General features: G+C 37.4%; 1 non-coding gene across 1 annotated transcript; it reads right to left on the bottom strand.

Annotated features, from left to right (window-relative positions):
* Positions 1–15678: 15678 nt before the first annotated feature.
* LOC123567062 (U6 spliceosomal RNA) lies at positions 15679–15785 on the bottom strand. Its single transcript, XR_006689757.1, has one exon. It is a non-coding gene; the product is annotated as a U6 spliceosomal RNA (small nuclear RNA).
* Positions 15786–19383: the final 3598 nt, after the last annotated feature.

Below are 19383 nucleotides of genomic sequence, written 5' to 3'. Positions count from 1 at the left end.
TGGGAAGGGATATTGAAGAGCTTGACATCCATTTGACTGCCTTTCACACATGATGAAGTGTCTCTACGATCTGTTTTGCCCAAATTCTTCACTTCCTGATGGACTAGAAGAAACCATGTTCTTTGCTGCTTCCTGTCCCCTAAGTGTGACAATGTGCAGTAAAACCTACTTGGTACTCCTCCCCCAAGGGTATTCTAGGGACTGGAAATATTAAAAAAAAAAGAAAAGAAAAGAAAATGGTGGGCCAGGAGCCCTACTTTGGCCCCCAGTTGGAATTATGTATCTCTAGCATTTTTCCTGCACTGGAGATTTTAAAAAGTGGGAGAGAAGATTTGTTGATCTGGCCATTTTATGAAATGTGCCTGTTGGTCCCCATAAGCTAAGTCTGCATTGAATGCATCCATCAGAGGTTGAAGAAGGTAGATGTCACAGGCTCCAACATCTAACATCGATATATTCTTGGAGAGATTATTGTTCTTATAATTATTCTACGTGCAAAGTAAGGCTGTCTGTAGCAGTTAGCCCTCAACGAAATCTTGACTGTGCACCCATGGTGTAAGGCACTTTGTGAGATCCTAAAGAGAACAAGCCTGACTGGGCGTGGTGGCTCACGTCTGTAATCCCAGCACTTTGGGAGGCCGAGGCGGGAGGATCACCTGAGGTCAGGAGTTCGAGACCAGCCTGGCCAACGTGGTGAAACCCTGTCTCTACTAAAAATTTAAAAAAATAGCCAGACATGGTGGTGGGCACCTATAATACCAACTAATCTGGAAGCTGAGGCAGGAAAATTGTTTGAACCTGGGAGGTGGAGGTTGCAGTGAGCCGAGATTGTGCCACTGCATTCCAGCCTGGGCAACAAGGCAACAAGAGCAAAACTCCATCTCAAGAAAACAAACAAACAAAAGAAACAAGCTCTGGTCTCTAGCCCCAAGATGTATCTCCGCTGATTCAAGCAACTTTACTATTTTCCTTAGGCATTAGTTTAGAAGATATTTATAATTTGATCGCTTCCCTTGTGGATATTTCTAGTTTCTAAAACATGATTCTGAGCGTGCACAGAGAATTCCGCTAGGGTCTCATCAAAATGAAATACGACTTCCTGATCTTGCAGAGTCAAAACTTTCCGGTTGTGTTAAAATTTAAAAATAGCTTCTTTCTCTAAACAACAGGCCCCTCTTTGGCTGTTAGTATAGCATCTGTGAGTAGATAATGCTCTCCGCCATTCTCACACTTCTAGAGCCATCCAGCTGGGAACTGCTCTCCCTGACTCAAACACAGATGGGTCGTGCATCTTACCACTTGAGCCATCTATTTTGCTATTTAGTTAAAGAACAGCACACAGGTCCAGGGCAGAGCTATTGAAGAAGTTAGATTCAATGTTACTGGCTGGTTCACATTGTAGTGCTTTATAGAATTTGGGGTATTACAATGTCTCCAGGGTTTATTTTTTTTCAATTTTTGGTAAAATGGCTTGAAGTTATATTGATAGCACATTATGATACTACTCTGTCCCAGCTCCCTAAAGTGTTTTTCTGTTAATTTGGTTTTCTACTTCTTCTATTAGTTCATCAGTGGGTAGTATTCTCTCGAGCTGAATATGATAAAGTGTTCAAGGTGAATGTAGAAAAATTACCTTTCTGTCTCAATAGGAACTGACACCCCCTTGAAAATCTATCAAGGAACTCATAAATAAGATCCATCTTTTAAAACTTGAGACAGAACATATACCATTCACATAGTATTTAAATTAATAAAAGAATACAGGCTGGGCACGGTGGCTCACACCTGTATTCCCAGCACTTCAGGAGGCCGAGGTAGGCAGATTGCTTGAGCCCAGCAGTTAAGACCAGCCTGGGCAACATGGCAAGATCCTATCTCTACAGAAAATATAAAAATTAGTCAGGCATGGTGACACACACCTGTAGTTCCAGCTACTCAGGAAGCTGAAGTGGGAGGATCACCTGAGCTTGGGGAAGTTGAGGCTGCAGTAAGCTGTAATTGCACCACTGCACTCCAGCCTGGGTGACAGAGTGAGACTCTGTCTTAAAAAAAAAAAGAGAGAGGCCGGGCGCGGTGGCTCAAGCCTGTAATCCCAGCACTTTGGGAGGCCGAGGCGGGCAGATCACAAGGTCAGGAGATCGAGACCACAGGGAAACCCCGTCTCTACTAAAAATACAAAAAATTAGCCGGGCCCGGTGGCGGGCGCCTGTAGTCCCAGCTACTCAGGAGGCTGAGGCAGGAGAATGGCGGGAACCCGGGAGGCGGAGCTTGCAGTGAGCCAAGATCGCGCCACTGTACTCCAGCCTGGGCAACAGCGTGAGACTCCGTCTCAAAAAAAAAAAAAAAAAAAAAGAGAGAGAGAGAGAGAGAAAAAAGAGGGATAGTATATTTGATTTCATAAAAACAACCAATAGTCTGGGTTTGGCAGCTCATGCCTGTAATCCCAGTGCTTTGGGAGGCCAGGCAGAAGGCTCACTTGAGGCCAACAGTTCGAGGTTACAGGGAGCTGGGATCATGCCACTGCATGCAAGCCTAAGTGACAGAGCGAGACCCTATCTGTAAATTAAAAAAATAATAATAATCAAAATGTAAGCATTCATTCTATATTACGGACTATTTAAAAGACCCAGAGAGTGGAAGATAGAAAAGGACAAATTACAGGGAAGACCAGGTGGTGAAAGAGATACAGAGAAATCCACACAAAGACAGGGAAAAGAGAGAAAGATAAGCTCAGATAAGCCAGGAACATAAAGCATAACAGCCCCAAACTATGGGGTTTTAATTTGTTGCTGCTAAACAATGAAACATTTGCACAACTAGAGCATAAGTGAAGAAATTATCCATGGGGACGTCATGCTAAAAATAGATAGTTGAGAAAGAACCTGAGGGCCAATATTCTCCCACTCCTGATTTAAAGAAAGAAATATTAGAAAACAGAACAACTGAGTGTGCATTATTTAGGGATGAGGATCATTTTAGACAGGAGTATCCAATAGGAGTTTGAAAGGGAAAAGAGTTAAGTCACAAGAAACAAGGGTGTTCCTTTAAGCTGGTTTCTATACACCATATAATCAGCCTTTCCTATGAATCTGAAGATACACAATCTAAATGTAGCAGAAAACCCTTCAGTGAAAACACAACAGTGATGCTAGCTAATCCAGAGTCCTCCCCCACCCCACCAGTGAGCCTCCCCATGTCACTCTGGTTCCCTGATAGAGTGACTCCTGGAGCCCCAGGCTCTCCTTTTTGTAGACATCAGTGTTGCTATGGTGAGATGAGATACAGAAGGTGCTGGAGCCAATTCACACTGACTTGTGAGAACCATGTATCAGTCCATTTTCATGTTGCCAATAAAGACATTCCCGAGACTGGGCAATTTACAAAAGAAAGAGGTTTAATTGGACTTACAGTTCCACATGGCCGGGGAAGCCTCATAATCATGGCAGAAGGCAAGAAGGAGCAAGACCCATCTTACGTGGATGGCAGCAAGCAAAGAGAGAATAAGGAAGACACAAAAGCAGAAACCCCGGAGAAAACCATCAGATCTCGTAGACTTATTCACTATCATGAGGACAGTATGGGGGAAACCGCCACCATGATTCAATTATCTCCTACCAGGTCCCTCCCACAACATATAGGAATTATGGAACTACAATTCAAGATGAGATTTGGATGGGGACACAGCCAAACCATGTCAAACCAATTATTAAATGTACCAGAATTTGGAGAACTAGCTGTTAAACCACCATTATTAAAAATTAAATTGGACCAGGCACAGTGGCTCATGCCTGTAATCTCAGCACTTTGGGAGGCCATGGTGAGTGGATCGCTTTAAGCTCAGTAGTTCGAGAGCAGCCTGGTCAACATGGCCAAACCCTGTCTCTACAAAAAAACACAAAAATTAGCTGGGCATGGTGGCACACACCTGTGGTCCTAGCTACTCAGGAGACAGAGGCTGGACAATTTCTTGAACCTAAGAGGTGGAGGTTGCAGTGAGCCAAGATTGTGTCGCTGCACTCCAGCCTTGGCAACAAAGTGAGACCCTGTCTCAAAAAAAGAAAAAAAAAAAACTAAATTGCATAAATGTACAATTAAATAAATCATATTAATATCAAAGTTAATAAATATTCAGAATTCATCATTTCCTAGTTATTTTTCTACCTTTGACTACTACCGATGCTCTCATAGTTATTTACGTTTATTCTGTGGGTTCAGCGGAAATACTATACAATGATGACTTCCCATCTCCATATGAAGTAACATGATATTGGTAGCTTGAAATTAACCACAGTGGGAGTATTTACACCACAGAAATCAGCAAATGCTACACATCAGTGGTTTTTTCCCCCCACCCCACTTTTTTCATTTTAGAGACTGGGTCTTGCTCTGTCCCCCAGGCTGGAGTGCAGTGGTGCAATCATAGTTTACTGCAGCCTCAAACTTCTGGGCTCAAGCAATCCTCCTGCCTCAGCCTCCCAAGTAGCTGAGGCTACAGGCACTTGCCACCATGCCCAGCTAATTTTTTGTAAAGATGAGGTCTCGCTATGTAGTGCTTTTTAATTTCTGAGAGAACTAGAGGTTAAACGTTTACCAACACACCACCAAATGGAGGGGAGAAGCAACTGCCATTGTTTTTACTGCAAATGTAAAAGTTGCTGTTTTGTATGAAGATAGGAAAATAAAGAACAAAGAGGGAAAGATGGGAGTTACCAGTGTCCCAGGTGTGCATTAATTATTTTTCTACCATCCATTACATCATGTTTGCTACCAATCCTATTGGCCAAAACAAGTCACATGGCCAGCCCAGAGTGAACACAGGCAGTCATGAACACCTTGGGACCATTCTTGAAATCAACACATTGCCCAAAAAAAACAGAAATACTAACATCTTGATGTTTCTTTTATAGCATTTCTCCAATATCCTCTCTTCTGTTGAATAGAACAGCTGTGAACTTTGAAAAGGAAGAATAAAAATCAATGTGGTGTGTACATGTGCATGGGGGCACACGTGTGTGTGTGTGTGTGTGTTAGGGAGAGATGATTTCTAATAAGGAAACTACACAGAATGCTAATTTAAAATGGGCATAACAGAATAGGCACATCTTGCCAGCTATGTATATCATACATTCTTCCTGGGCACCTACTATGCTATCCCTCCATTTTTCTCCTTTCTTAAGTATTCAGCATTTAATTATGTCTCTGTAGAGTTACAGGTGACCAATAGATAGTTAGATAGGTAGGATAGACAGATAAATGGATGGATGGATAGCTAGACAGATAATTGTCCTGACATATAAAATATTTTCACTCAGTTTATTCAGATATAGTCTAAGATCTTAGGAAGTATTTGACTCTTGTTTTGTTTTGTTTTGTTTTAATTTTTAAAGACAGTTTCACTCTGTCACGCAGGCTGGAGTGCAGTGGTGCAATCATGGCTCACTGCAGCCTTGAACTCCTGAGCTCAAGCGATATTCCCACCTCAGCCTCCCAAGTAGCTGGGACCACAAGTGTGCACCACCATGCCCAGCAAATTTTTGTATTTTTTATAGAGATGGTGTTTCACCACATTGCCCAGGCTGGTATAGAACTCCTGGGTTCAAGAGATCTGCCAGCATCAACCTCCCAAAGTGCTGGGATTACAGAAATGAGCCATCACTCCCAGCCCCTCTTTCTTAAAGACTAAAAACTTAAAAGCTGTAGACCCAGTAAGTCACGTATCTATGTACCTCATGAGCGTTGGGCCCAAGAGAAAGTAACTACCTGCCCATGTGATGTATTTTGAAGGGTATTAGGAAAACCCCCTTACTGCCCAAATACTCATTCATTTCCCCAAAGCACAAGGTACGTGCTTAAGAAAACTTCAACTGAAACTTTTATCAAAGAGTTTTACAGCTATATATGTATATACACACATGTATATAATGCTATATGTATGTGTGTTTATGTATATATACATATGCACATACAGATACATATCTTGGCTGAATTCAGACCCAATAAAATGATGCATGAAATATGCACTTGGGTTGGGGCAAAATAGGTGAGTATCAGAAGCACAGAGAAAAAAACATTGAAAAGAGATTCAAAAAGATTATTTTAATATAACCTTTCCTTATTGTAAAATTTAGCTGAAGTTAATTTACAAGTTAACTGATAGTCTGTTAGCTGATAGTGATTTTCCTGGGATGCACATTGATGCCTGTGATATCCCCCATGTACCATGTGGGTGATGTCATTAATCATGGCCACCAAAAAGCACACTTAATTCTCAAGAGGCTGTAATTTCGTCCAGTTGTGTTTTAGAGCATTGAAGGGAGATCTGGTGTTCATCCCACTGTGGGTGAAAGTGCTGAATTAGCAGCTGCTAATTCAAGATATTCAGGATTATTATTTATTTCTAGCATTGCCTTTTTGCCACCACTACAATGGCCCTTTAAAAAAAAATAACAACTTGTGAACTTTGTTTTCTCCGTTTTAAAATCTTTACTTTGGGAGGCCGAGGCAGGAAGATTGCTTGAGCTCAGCAGTTTCAGATCAGCCTGGGCAAAACAGTGAGACCCCATCTCTACAAAATAAAAATCAGCCATGCGTGGTGACAGGCACCTATTCTCCCAGCTATTTGAAGGACTGAAATGGGAGGATTGTTTGTGCCCAGGAGTTTGAAGCTGCAGTGAGCCATGTTCGCATCACTGCACACCATCCTGGGCAACAGAGAAAGACTCTGTCTCAAAAAATAAATAAAATAAAAACTTTAGATTATCAAATAATCTTCTGATTCCTCAAAAGGTGAAGTTAGTGGCCCTATCCTAACTTTAGTCCATTTTCCTGATATCTGTCTTTTAAAAGACGTACCCCTTTCCATAAACTAGTATCACTTCTTACCTTACCATAGAAGAGAATGTAAATTCAAGTTTCTAGTGCAAAACACCTTTATTTTTCAAGACTGAAGCTAGAAAGTCCTTCCCTTAATAATGTCATCTGTATCTTTCCATTTTCTAATAAGAAAGAGAAAACAATTTTCTGGGTCTTTTTTTTTCTTGCATTTATTCTGAGTTAAAACTTATTTTATCTTTGAACTACTCATGAAGAAAAAGGCTGCTTAAGTCAAAAATGAGCAAAAATCCAAGGACATTCATGTGGCAGTATCTAAGATAAGAGTTTTCAGCAAGTTCATGAAAATCCACTTGCTTACAATTAATGTAAAAATATAAATACATAGCTGATGGGAATGTAAAATGATACAGCATCTTCGGAAAACAATTTGGCAGTTTCTTCAAAATATAAACAGACACTATATGATCCAGCAATTGCGCTCCTAGATATCAATCCAAAAGGAATCTAAACATACGTCTGTCCAAAGACTTGCACACATAGCAGCATTATCATGATAAAAAATTACAACCAATTCAAAAGTCCATCAGCTGTTATATTAAGCCATTCTTGCATTACTGTAAAGAAATACTTGAGACTGGGTAATTTATAAAGAAAAGAGGTTTCATTGGCTCATGGTTCTGCAAGCTATACAAGCATGGCACCAACATCACCTAGCTTCTGGGGAGGCCTCAGGGAGCTTTTACTCATGTTGGAACGTGAAGCGGGAGCAGGCAGTTCACTTGGTGAAAGCAAAAGCAAGAGAAAGACAGTGAGGGATGAGGCATCACACACTTTTAAAGGACCAGATCTCACAAAAACTCACTGCCATGAGAACAAATGGTGGTAAATCCATAAAATGAGCATTATTCAGCAATAAAATGGGGAGAAATACTGATACGTCCAACAACATAAACGAACCTCAAAAGCATTATGCCAAGCGAAAGGGCCAGATACATAAGGTCACATATCATATCATTCCACCTTTATGAAATGTCTAGAAAGGCAAAATCTATAGAGACAGAATGCACATCAGTAGCTACCTAGTGTTAGAGCTGGGAGTAAAAACCATCAGCAAATGGGCATGAGAGAAGCTTATGGATGACAGCAGTGTTCTAAAACTAAATTGTGGTGATGGCTGCAAAGTTTATGAATTTACTAAAGCTTTTCCAGCAGCAGAATGAAAGTGGGTGATCTGTATGCTATGTAAATTATGCCTCAATAAAGCTGTTTTTCAAAAGGGCATACATAGCATTCTCCATTAGTAAGTAGAAGGAAAAATAAGAAAACACATCAATATCTCTTTGCCTTTACAAAAAGAAGCACAAAAGGAAAGATAAACCAGAAAATCACAAAGTTGGCAATGTATAAAGGGAATGTGGCACTAGGAACTGGGGAGGAAGTGGCACTTGTACAAGTAGACTTTTCTGTACAGTTTTTCTTTTGGAAACATGACAACCTTCTATATAGTCAAAAAAATAATTAAGTTAATAAGAATGAGTTGAAGAAAATAAAATGAAGAGCAAACTGAAATCAACCCAATTAGATGACTAGTATAACCACTCAGATGGAAAGTAGAAAAAGAACTAATTCTAGCAGCATATAAATACAATATTTCGCTAATTTTAGCAGTGTATAAATACAATATTTGACCACCCTCCATTCATGATGGGATAATTGGGCAGAGAGGACATCAGAATTCCTGAACTTTTCTCAGAGGTCTGTTTTGTGTAGTGGAAAGCATGAAGCAATTCTGAAACTATTTTAGCTGTGTTATACAATTGAGTAAATATATAAATAAGTCGTTTTGGGGATCTAGAGTTTTCACTGCAAAAAAAAAAAAAAAAAAAACCCTGCGAGGATAGATAGAAATTAAAATTATTGGCCAGGCGCGGTGGCTCACACCTGTAATCCCAGCACTTTGGGAGGCCAAGGTGGCTGGATCACAAGGTCAGGAGATCGAGACCATCCTGGCTAACACAGTGAAACCCCATCTCTACTAAAAATATAAAAAATTAGCCAAGCATGGTGGTGAGCACCTGTAGTCCCAGCTACTTGGGAGGCTGAGGCAGGAGAATGGCATGAACCTGGGAAGCGGAGCTTGCAGTGAGCCGAGATTGTGCCACTGCACACTCCAGCCTGAGTGGCAGAGCAAGACTCCATCTCAAAAAAAAAGAAAAAAGAAAATTATTGCTGTGAACTCATGAATTCTAAAATATGTACATGTTCACATGTATATGTATTTGTGTATATGCATATATGTCTGTAGGTGTATAAGTTTGTAGGTAAGAAGTATAAATATCCTTTGACTTTTTGGATCACTCATCTGAAAGGTGCAAGAAGCAAAGATTCCCCAGTAGCAATGAGCATGCCTCACATCCAGAGCTTGCTCTCTGATACCTTTTTCCATTAAAAGGAACCAAGACACAACATAGAAACGGTTGAATTCAGGGCTGGGGCAGGTAGCTACTAGAAAAGCTTGGGTGATCTCTTTATACCAGATATTAAGGAAGTGCTCAAAATGATGGAGGAATGTCATATATCACAAGAGCACAGGAGCCAGCTCGGACGAGCTTCACTAGTCAAATCCAGGGCAATTTGAACACCAAAATCTTGAAGTACTGAATTATAAGTGAAATTATAAGTAGTGAATTATAAGTCTGAAAAAATAGTTTTCCATGAGTCCATAGCGATGATAAATACATCAGTAACTAGAGATTAGGGATGGTTCCTGCTGAAAGTAGGATACTAAGTGTCAAATGGTAAATGAGGAGGGAGTGCTACCATTGGAAAATAACCATTTCCCTATCATCGTAGTAAAGACCCATTCTGCAGGAATCAGCAAAGACTGAACCCTAATGTAAACCATGGACTTTGGGTAACAATGATGCATCCATGTAAGTTCATCAGTTGTGACGAGTGTACCACTCTGGTGAGAGATGTTGATAACGGGGGAGGCTGTGCATGTGGGGAGCAGGAGGTACACAGAAAAGCTCTACATTCTGCTCAGTTTTGCTGTGAACTTGGAACTGATGTAAAAAAAAAAAAAAAAAAAAAAACCTATATTTTAAATGGCCCTGCATATATTGAGCTATCAGCTGTAAGCGGTCTTTCTCACTATCTTTGGTTTTCAGACTAGGATGTAGCTCAATATTATCTCCTATGTACTTCTTTTCCTCCACATACATCAAACTTTTTGAAACCGGCTTGAAATCTTTTATCTATTGAGAACATGTTTGTGCATTTCCTTTTCTAAGGTTAATTATTCCCTCAGTTCTAGCTTTTTTCCTTTTTTATTAATTAATAAACTTTATTTTTATTTTTGGGTTCACAGCAAAATTTGAGCAGAGAGTACAGGGAGTTCCCATATCCACCCCACTAATTGTGTCCCAAGTGTCATTTAAACTCTGTTTAACTTTTCTGCTGTTCATCGGTTGCTTTTATTAGGACATTTTCTTTTAGCCTCTCTTCCATTTTACTAATCACACTTTCCTGGACTCCTCTTGTTAATTTCTTATAATCCTCATGTCAGTTCTAAATATAAAAGAAGAATGGCTTTTATAAGGAAAAGATAGAAAAGCAGCTTTACAACATCTGAGTAGAAAAACTATTGTTTTAATGCAATAAAATTCTAAATACAAAGTAAAAAGAATAACTTGATCATGATAAAGAATGTGAAACGCTACTACTCATCAAAATATGTCATTAAAGAAGGAATTGAGAAACCCACAAACTAAGACCTGTTTGCATTATATATGTCCCATAAAGCACAGAAAGCCAGAATATAAAACAAATTCCTACCACTTAAAAAGAAAAACTCTGAAAACCCACTAGAAAAGTGGGTGAAAAACTTGAATAGACACTACACAAAAAAGAATATCCAAATTATCAATAGAAATATAAAAAGATGTTTAACTTCTTCATCTTCAGGAAAATGCTAATTTAAATCATGATGAGATACCATTCTACACACACCAGTTCAGCTAAAATGAAAAAGAGCAATATCAAGTCCTGGCAAGTCCATGGGGCAACCAGATCATTCATGTACACGTGGTGGAGTTTAAATGAAATCACACTGAGAAACTGTGTGGCAGCATCTACTGAAGCTATATATGTAGCTACCCTGTTCCCCTTCACACAAACATCTATAGCAGATAGGTTCTCAAATGTTCTTAGTCCCAGGAGTCATAGGAGCTCTGTGGAGGAAACTACCCAAATGTCCATCAACAAGAAAATGGATAAACACCATGGTATCTGCACCCAGTGGAACACTAGACAGCAACAGAAATACCCAAACCAGAACCCTCACAACAATGAGGAAACTCACAGGCCTAATGGCAAGCTATACCCCAGGGAGTCCATATTCATGATTCCATTTACATAAAATATAAAATGAATTTTACAATTCATTTTATAAAATTGTCAAAATGAATGAATCTGTGGTGCTATTAAACAGTGGGTGCTCTCTTGAGAACTGGATGGCAGCAAAAAGTACTTCTGATATGTGGCTGACATTCTGTGTGTTGATTTCAGTGCTAGGCACATGGGTGTGTTCAGTTTGTGAAAGTTCTTGGAGATGAACATATATAATTTTTTGCATTTTCTGTATGTGTGTGTAACTTTAGTAACAACTTGGGGAAAAAGAATGAAGTAAAAATATACAATCTGACATTCAAAATTCAGCAAAAATTATCAGTAAGCATATACGATGATAAGAAAAATATGCTGTGATATTTTTGCTAAAAATTCATATTTCATTAGCCAGCCATCATGGCGGATGCCTGTAATCCCAGCTACTCGTGAGGCTGGAGCAGGAGAATTGCTTGAACCTGGGAGGTGGAGGTTGCAGTAAGCTGAGATTGTGCCACTTCACTCCAGCCTGGGCAACGGAGTGAGACTCCATTTTTAAAAAAAAACAAAAACTATATTCGGTGTGTATTTTGTATGTGTCTAGAAAACCTCAAATGGCTGCATACAAAAAATAATTTAAAATTGGAAGGAAATAATGAAGAGGTAAAAGACAAGTTAAAAATATGATTTTTGCATTTTACTTTGCCTACTTGTAAGTATTTTACAGACTGTATATTCATATACATGAAAATGAGTGAACAAAATGTGGCAAAAAATAAAATCTATGCACTGTACTAACAAAAGCATATCTCAAGTGAGTAAAACCAGATACCTCATGAAATTGTTAAGCTGATTTCCAAAATCGTCACTCCTCAGGTTGCTATTAAATATTCTGAAAGATTTTTAATATTATTTGATTTTCATATTTAAATGTAACTTAAATGATATTTTAAAAATAAAACATGAAGATTTATTTTTAAAAAAACAAATTAACATCACCAATGAGGGGCACATGGGTATCATGTGCCTGCAATTGTGAAGGCAGAAACTCACGTAGTATTCTGGCCAAGAATGCATAACCTAAACGCAACCATGAAGAAACTTCAGACAAGCAAAAAATGGATGTTTTAGTTAAAAGTTGTTGGAGGGCCAGACTCCATTTTTCAAACATGTCAACATCATTTTGGAAAGAAAAATAAAGAAAAAGTTCCAGATTAAAGGAGACTAAGGAGACATGACACTTAAATTCAATCCCTGAACAGAGGCTAGATCCTGTACATGAGAGAAGAAAATGCTAAAACATTTCATTGGGTCAATCAGTAAAATTGGAATACCAGTGGCAGATTAGATAAAAGTATTGTGTCAATATTAAGTTTACTAATCAGATAACATAGAAAAAAATGAATAAATTCATAGACATATACAACCTACAAGACTATGAAGAAACAGAAAATGTGAGCAGATCAACAACATGTAAGGAGATTGAATCAGTGGTTAAGTTTCTCATCAAAGAAAAGCACTGCTGAATTCTACCAAATATTTAAAGAACTCATAGCAATCCTTAAGCTCTTCCAAAAAAAATTAAAGAGGAGGGAAACATTGATGAAAGAAATTAAAGACACAAATAAATGGAAAAGCATCTCATGTTCATGGACTGGAAGAATTGAAATTCGTAAGATGTCCATATCCAAAGTGATCTACGGGTTCCCTGTAATCCCTATCAAAATTCCAATAACATTTTTCACAAAAATAGGAAAAAAAAATCTTAAAATGTTACGTATCACAAAAAATATCAATTAGCCAAAGCATTTTGAGCAAAAAGAACAAAGCAGGAGGCATCACAGTAACTGATTTGAGAATATACTACAAAGCTATAGTAATAAAAACAGCATGGTAGTGGTATAAAAACAGACATATAATCTAATGGGACAGAATAAAATCCCAGAAATAAATCCATGCATTTATAGTCTATGTACTTTAAAAAAAATACTAAGGACTTACAATGGGGAAAAGATAGTCTTTCTAATAAATGATGCTGGGAAAACTGGATATCCACATGCAGAAGATTGAAATTAGACCCTCATCTCATATCATATGCAAAAATCAACTCAAAATGGATTAAAGACTTAAATATAAAACCTACAATTGTAAAACTAGAAGAATACATAGGGGAATAGTTTTACGACATTGGTCTAGGCAATAATTATTTTCATATGACCACAAACACATAGGCAGCAAAAGTAGACAAATGGGACTGCATTAAACTAAAAACCTCTGCATAGCAAAGAAAACAACTAGCAGAGTGAAGAGAAACCTACAGAATGGGAGAATATATTTGCAAATCATAATCAGCCTCCAAAATATGTGAGAAACTCAAATAACTCAAAAGTAAAAAGACAAATAACCTGAATTTAAAAATTAGCAAATGACCTGAATAGACATTTCTCAAGAGAAGACATACAAATAACTAATTAGGTATGTGAAAAAGAAATGCTCAGCCACGGCATGGGGCTCCTGCCTGTAATCCCAGCACTTTGTGAGGCCAAGGCAGGTGGATTGCCTGAGATCAGGAGTTTGAGACTGGGCTGGTCAACATGGTGAAACCCTGTCTCTACTAAAAATACAAAAATTAACCAGGCATGGTGGTGGGCACCTGTGATCCTGGCTACTTGGGAGGCTGAGGCAGGAGAATCGCTTGAGCCCAGGAGGCGGCGGTTGCAGTGAGCCAAGATTGCACCACTGCACTCCAGCCTGGGCGACAGAGTGAGACTCTGTCTCAAAGAAAAAAAAAAAAAGCTCAACATCTCTAATCATCAGGGAAATGCAAATTGAAACCCCAATGAGATATTACCTCACACCTGTTAGGATGGCTATTACCTGAAAGATAAAAGATAACAAGCATTGGCAAGAATGTAGAAGAGAGGGAAGACTTGCCCACTGTTGGCAGGACTATAAATTAGTACATCAATTGTGGAAAATAGTATAAACATTCCTCAGAAAACTAAAAATAGAACTGTCATATGACCCGGCAATCCCACTTCTGGGGATGTATCCAAAGAAAATGAAATGAGTGTATTGAAGAGATATCTGCAGTCTTATGTTCACTGCAGCATTATTCACAATAGCCAAGATATGGAATCAATCCAAGCGTTCAGAAAATGTGGTGTATATGCACGACAGGATACCATTCAGCCTTTAAAAACACAGACATCTTGTCATTTGTGACAACATGGATGAACGTGGAGGACGTTATCTTAAGTGAACTAAACCAGGCACAGAAAGACAAACTGATGGCCTCATTTATGTCTAGAATATTTTTTAAAAGTCAAACTCATAGAAGCAAAGAGTTAAATGATAGTTACCAGAGACCGTGGGTGTGGTAATTGGGAAGATGTTAGTCAAAAGAAACAAAATTTCAGCTAAACAGGAGGAATGAGTTCAAGAAATCTATTGAACATCAAGACCATAGCTTAAAACAATGTATTGTATACTTGAAAATTGTTAAGAGATTTTAAGTATTCTCACCACAAAAAAGTATGTGAGGTAATGCATATGCAAAATGACTTTATTTAGCCATTCCACAAAGTATATACACATATCAAAACATTATGTTGTACACCATAATATATGTATAATTTTTACTTGTCAATTAAAAAAAGAAAAAGTGGTTGGGCGCGGTGGCTCACGCCTGTAATCCCAACATTTTGGGAGGCCGAGGTGGGCAGATTATATGAGGTAGGGAGTTCGAGACCAGCCTGATCAACGTGGAGAAACCCTGCCTCTACTAAAACTGCAAAATTAGTCTGGGATGGTGGTGCATGCCTGTAATCCCAACTACTTGAGAGGCTGAGGCAGGAGAATTGCTTAAACCTGGGAGGTTGCAGTGAGCCAAGATTGCACCATCGCACTCCAGCCTGGGCAACAAGAACAAAACTTCCTCTCAAAAAAAAAAGAAAAGAAAAGAAAAAGTAGCTAAATGTACTGTATTTGTTAAGTGTACTGTGGTTATAAAGGAGAATCCCTATTTTTAGGAAATATGCTGAGTATTTTCCCCTCAAATGGTTCATAAATATATATACATATATATAAATATATATACATATATCTAGTTTACACACAAATACATATGCAGAGATAGATGATGTATTCTTAATGTATATATAAAAAGAGACTGAGAATAGTGAAGCAAATGGGGTAAAATATTAACAATGTGTGAATCTGAGTAAACTCTTGCAAATTTTTTATGTTTGAAATAATTTTCCAAACAAAAGTTTAAAAATTGAAGTTTAAAAATCCTAAAAGTTATCTTTCACTCCCATCTCCTCTTCCAAGGAGTAAGCCAATATTAACAGTTTTATATGTGTATTTCTAGATCCATGTCTATGTTTTTTTTTGTGGTAAAATATATATAACATAAAATCTACTATTTTTAAGTGCACAGTTTAGTGCATTAAATACAAAAATCTGGAGCTCTTCTTGAATTTGTGTGTCATCCTTGTTCAGGGGCCAAGTCAATTTTGTCTGTATTATTCCAATTTTAGTATATGTGCTGCTGAAGCAAGTACTCCATGCATTTTTAAACATACATGTTCCAATATTATAAATGTAACCATATTGTACCAAAAAAGAAAATGAAAAAGAAAGATGTTCCTAGTAAAATGAGAACAACTATGTCATCACCAGCAGAACTGCAGAAATGTTAAAGGAATCTCTTCAGTCAGAAAGAAAATAACTGATGAAAATCTTAATTCACACAATGTAATAAAGAACACTGGAAATGGCAAATATAAAAACATTTTTTTCCTACTTAATCTCTTTAAAAGATATTTGACTATTTAAAGCAAACATAACAAAGTCTGTGGGGTTCATTATCTACATAGAAGTAAAATATATTACAACTATGACACAGGACAGGAGGAGCAGAATGAAAGTATGCTGTTGTAAGTTTCTTACATGTCATGTGCAATGATACAATGTTTTCTGAAAGTAGACTGTGATTAGTTAAATATTGTAAACCCTAGAGCATCCACTAAAAAGAAACCATACAAAAGAAGTATTGCTAGTAAGCCGATAGTGGAGAGAAAGTAGAATCTAAAAAGTATTTGATTAATACAAATGAATAAAGGAACAAAGGAAAAAGAACACATAAAATAGATGGGACAAAGGGAAAACAAATATCAATATGGTAAATTAAAACCCAACTATATCAATAATTCTATTGAATGTAAATGGTGTAGACATTCCATCAAAAGACTGTCAGATTGGATGAAAAAGCAAGACCTAACTATATGTATATTGTCAATAAGAAACTGACTTTAAATATAAAGACATGGACAGGTTAAAAAAAGAATAACAAAACATTCCTGAAAATGTTACAAAAAAAGTAAAAGAATGTCATGCAAACATTAAGCAAAAGTAAGAGAACTGGCTATATTAATATTACACAAAGTAGATTTCGTATTAGGGGATCGTAATGGGAAACGGATCAGAAAACACAACAATGCTCCCAGAGCTTCAAAATATATGAAGCAAAAACTGATAGTAAAAGAAGAAATAGACACAAGTACAGTTACAAACTTCAACACTCCTCTCTCAATAATTGTTAAAATATGTGGGGAGAAAACCAGTAAGGATGCATGAAACTTGAATAACACTACTAACTACTTAAATTCATTGGCATTTATAAAACACTCACCCAACAACTGCAGAATAAACATTCTTTTCAAGTGTACATGGAGAATTTATCAAGATAGACCATATTGTGTCCATAAAACAAGTCTCAATACAATTTAAAGGATTAATTTCTAAAATATATTCTCTGACACCAATAAAAAAAATCTCAAGTGAAATAAGAAAATATTTTGAACGGCATGAAAATGAAAGCGTATTCCCACACAAATAAAAAGTTTGGGAATCATTTAAAGCAGTGCTAAAAAGGAAATTTGTAACTTTTTTTTTTTTTTTTTTTGAGACGGAGTCTCACTCTGTCACCCTGGCTGGAGTGCAGTGACACAATTTTGGCTCACTGCAACCTCCACCTCCCGGATTCAAGCAATTCTCCTGTCTCAGCCTCCTGAGTACCTGGGACTACAGGCATGCGCCACCACACCTGGCTAATTTTTGTGTTTTCAGTACAGACAGGTTTTCACCACATTGGCCAGGCTGCTTTTGAACTCCTGATCTCAGGTGATCCAACCGCCTTGACCTCCCAAAGTGCTGGGATTACAGACATGAGCCACCACACTCGGCCGGAAATTTATAACTTTAAATACTTATGTTGGAAAGTAGAAAACTTTATAACTAAATGTCTACGTTTCCACCTTAAGAAAATAGAAAAGAACAATTTAACCCAAAGTAAGTGGAAGGGAAGAAATAACCAGAAATCAATAGAATAATAAATGGACAAACAGTAGAGAAAATCAATGAAAACAAAAGCCAGTCTTTTAGAACACAGCTGGTAAATCTTTAGCCAACTTAAACAAGAAAAATAGATAAAGAACACACAATTACAAGTACCCAGAATGAACAATTTCTATGCCCTACTAAAAGGATAATAAAGAAATGTTATGAATAAATTTAAAACAATAAATTCATCAAATTCAATAAAAATACATTCCTTGAAAGATCAGAACAACTAAAACTCACTCAAAGAGAAATAATTTAAACATCCCTATTTATATTAAAGAAAGTGAAGTTGCAGTCATAAACCTTTCTACAAAGAAAACCCATAGATTCAGAGGCTTGACTGATGAATTCTACCAAATGTTTAAGAAAGGAATAAAACCAATCCTGCACAAAAGCAAAGAAAGAAGACTTTCCAGTTCATTTTATGTGGCTAGTTTTACCCTGATAACACTAGAAAAAGAAATTTAAAAGGTAGAAAACTACAGACCAACATTTCTTATGAACACAGACACAAAAATCCTTAACATAATTTCAGTAAATCAAATCCAGCTACATATAATAAAATAATACATCATGAACAAATGGGGTTTATGCTAGAAATGGAATATTGAGTCAACATTCAAAAATCAATAAATATAATTCATCATACTAGCAGACTAAAAAGGAGAAACCATATGATTCATATGGTTTCATCTTAAAAGGTGCAGAAAAACATTTGACAAATTTCAACACCCATTCATAATCTAAAACAAACAAAAAAACCCTTAGCAAACTAGAAATAGGAGAAAACTTTCTCAATGTGATAAAGGAAATCCACCAAAAACCTACAGCAAATGCCATAATTTAAAACAGAATTATTTTATCCTAAGATTGGGAAGAAGGCAAGCTGTTCCCTCTTGTCACTTCTATTGAATGCGAGTTTCCAGTTAATGTTATAAGGCAAGAAACCAAAATAAAAGTCCTATCTTTTAGAGACACAACAAAAAAAGAGAATTTCAGACCAATATCCCTGATGAAAATCAGTGCAAAAATCCTCAATAAAATACTGGCAAACCGAATCCAGCAGCACATCAAAAGCTTATCCACCATGATCAAGTGGGCTTCATCCCTGGGATGCAAGGTTGGTTCAACATATGCAAATCAATAAATATAATCCAGGATATAAACAGAACCAAAGATAAAAACCATATGATTATCTCAATAGATGCAGCAAAGGCCTTTGACAAAATTCAACAGCCCTTCATGCTAAAAACTCTCAATAAATTCTGTGTTGATGGAACATATCTCAAAATAATAAGAGCTATTTATGACAAACCCACAGCCAATATCATACTGAATGGGCAAAAACAGGAAGCATTCCCTTTGAAAACTGGCACAAGACAGGGATGCCCTCTCTTACCACTCCAATTCACACAGTGTTGGAAGTTCTGGCCAGGGCAATCAGGCAGGAGAAAGAAATAAAGGGTATTCAGTGAGGAAAAGAGGAAGTCAAATTGTCCCTGTTTGCAGATGACATGATTATATATTTAGAAAACCCCATTGTCTCAGCCCAAAATCTCCTTAAGCTGATAAGCAACTTCAGCAAAGTCTCAGGATACAAAATCAATGTGCAAAAATCACAAGCATTCTTATACACCAATAACAGACAGACAGCCAAATCATGAGTGAACTCCCATTCACAATTGCTTCAAAGAGAATAAAATACCTAGGAATCCGACTTACAAGGGATGTGAAGGACCTCTTCAAGGAGAACTACAA

This window comes from Macaca fascicularis, chromosome 9, assembly GCF_037993035.2.
Source record: "Macaca fascicularis isolate 582-1 chromosome 9, T2T-MFA8v1.1".
NCBI lineage: Eukaryota > Metazoa > Chordata > Mammalia > Primates > Cercopithecidae > Macaca > Macaca fascicularis.
The sequence above is the reverse complement of the archived record's forward strand: the minus strand, read 5'-3'. Positions and strand labels throughout refer to the sequence as shown.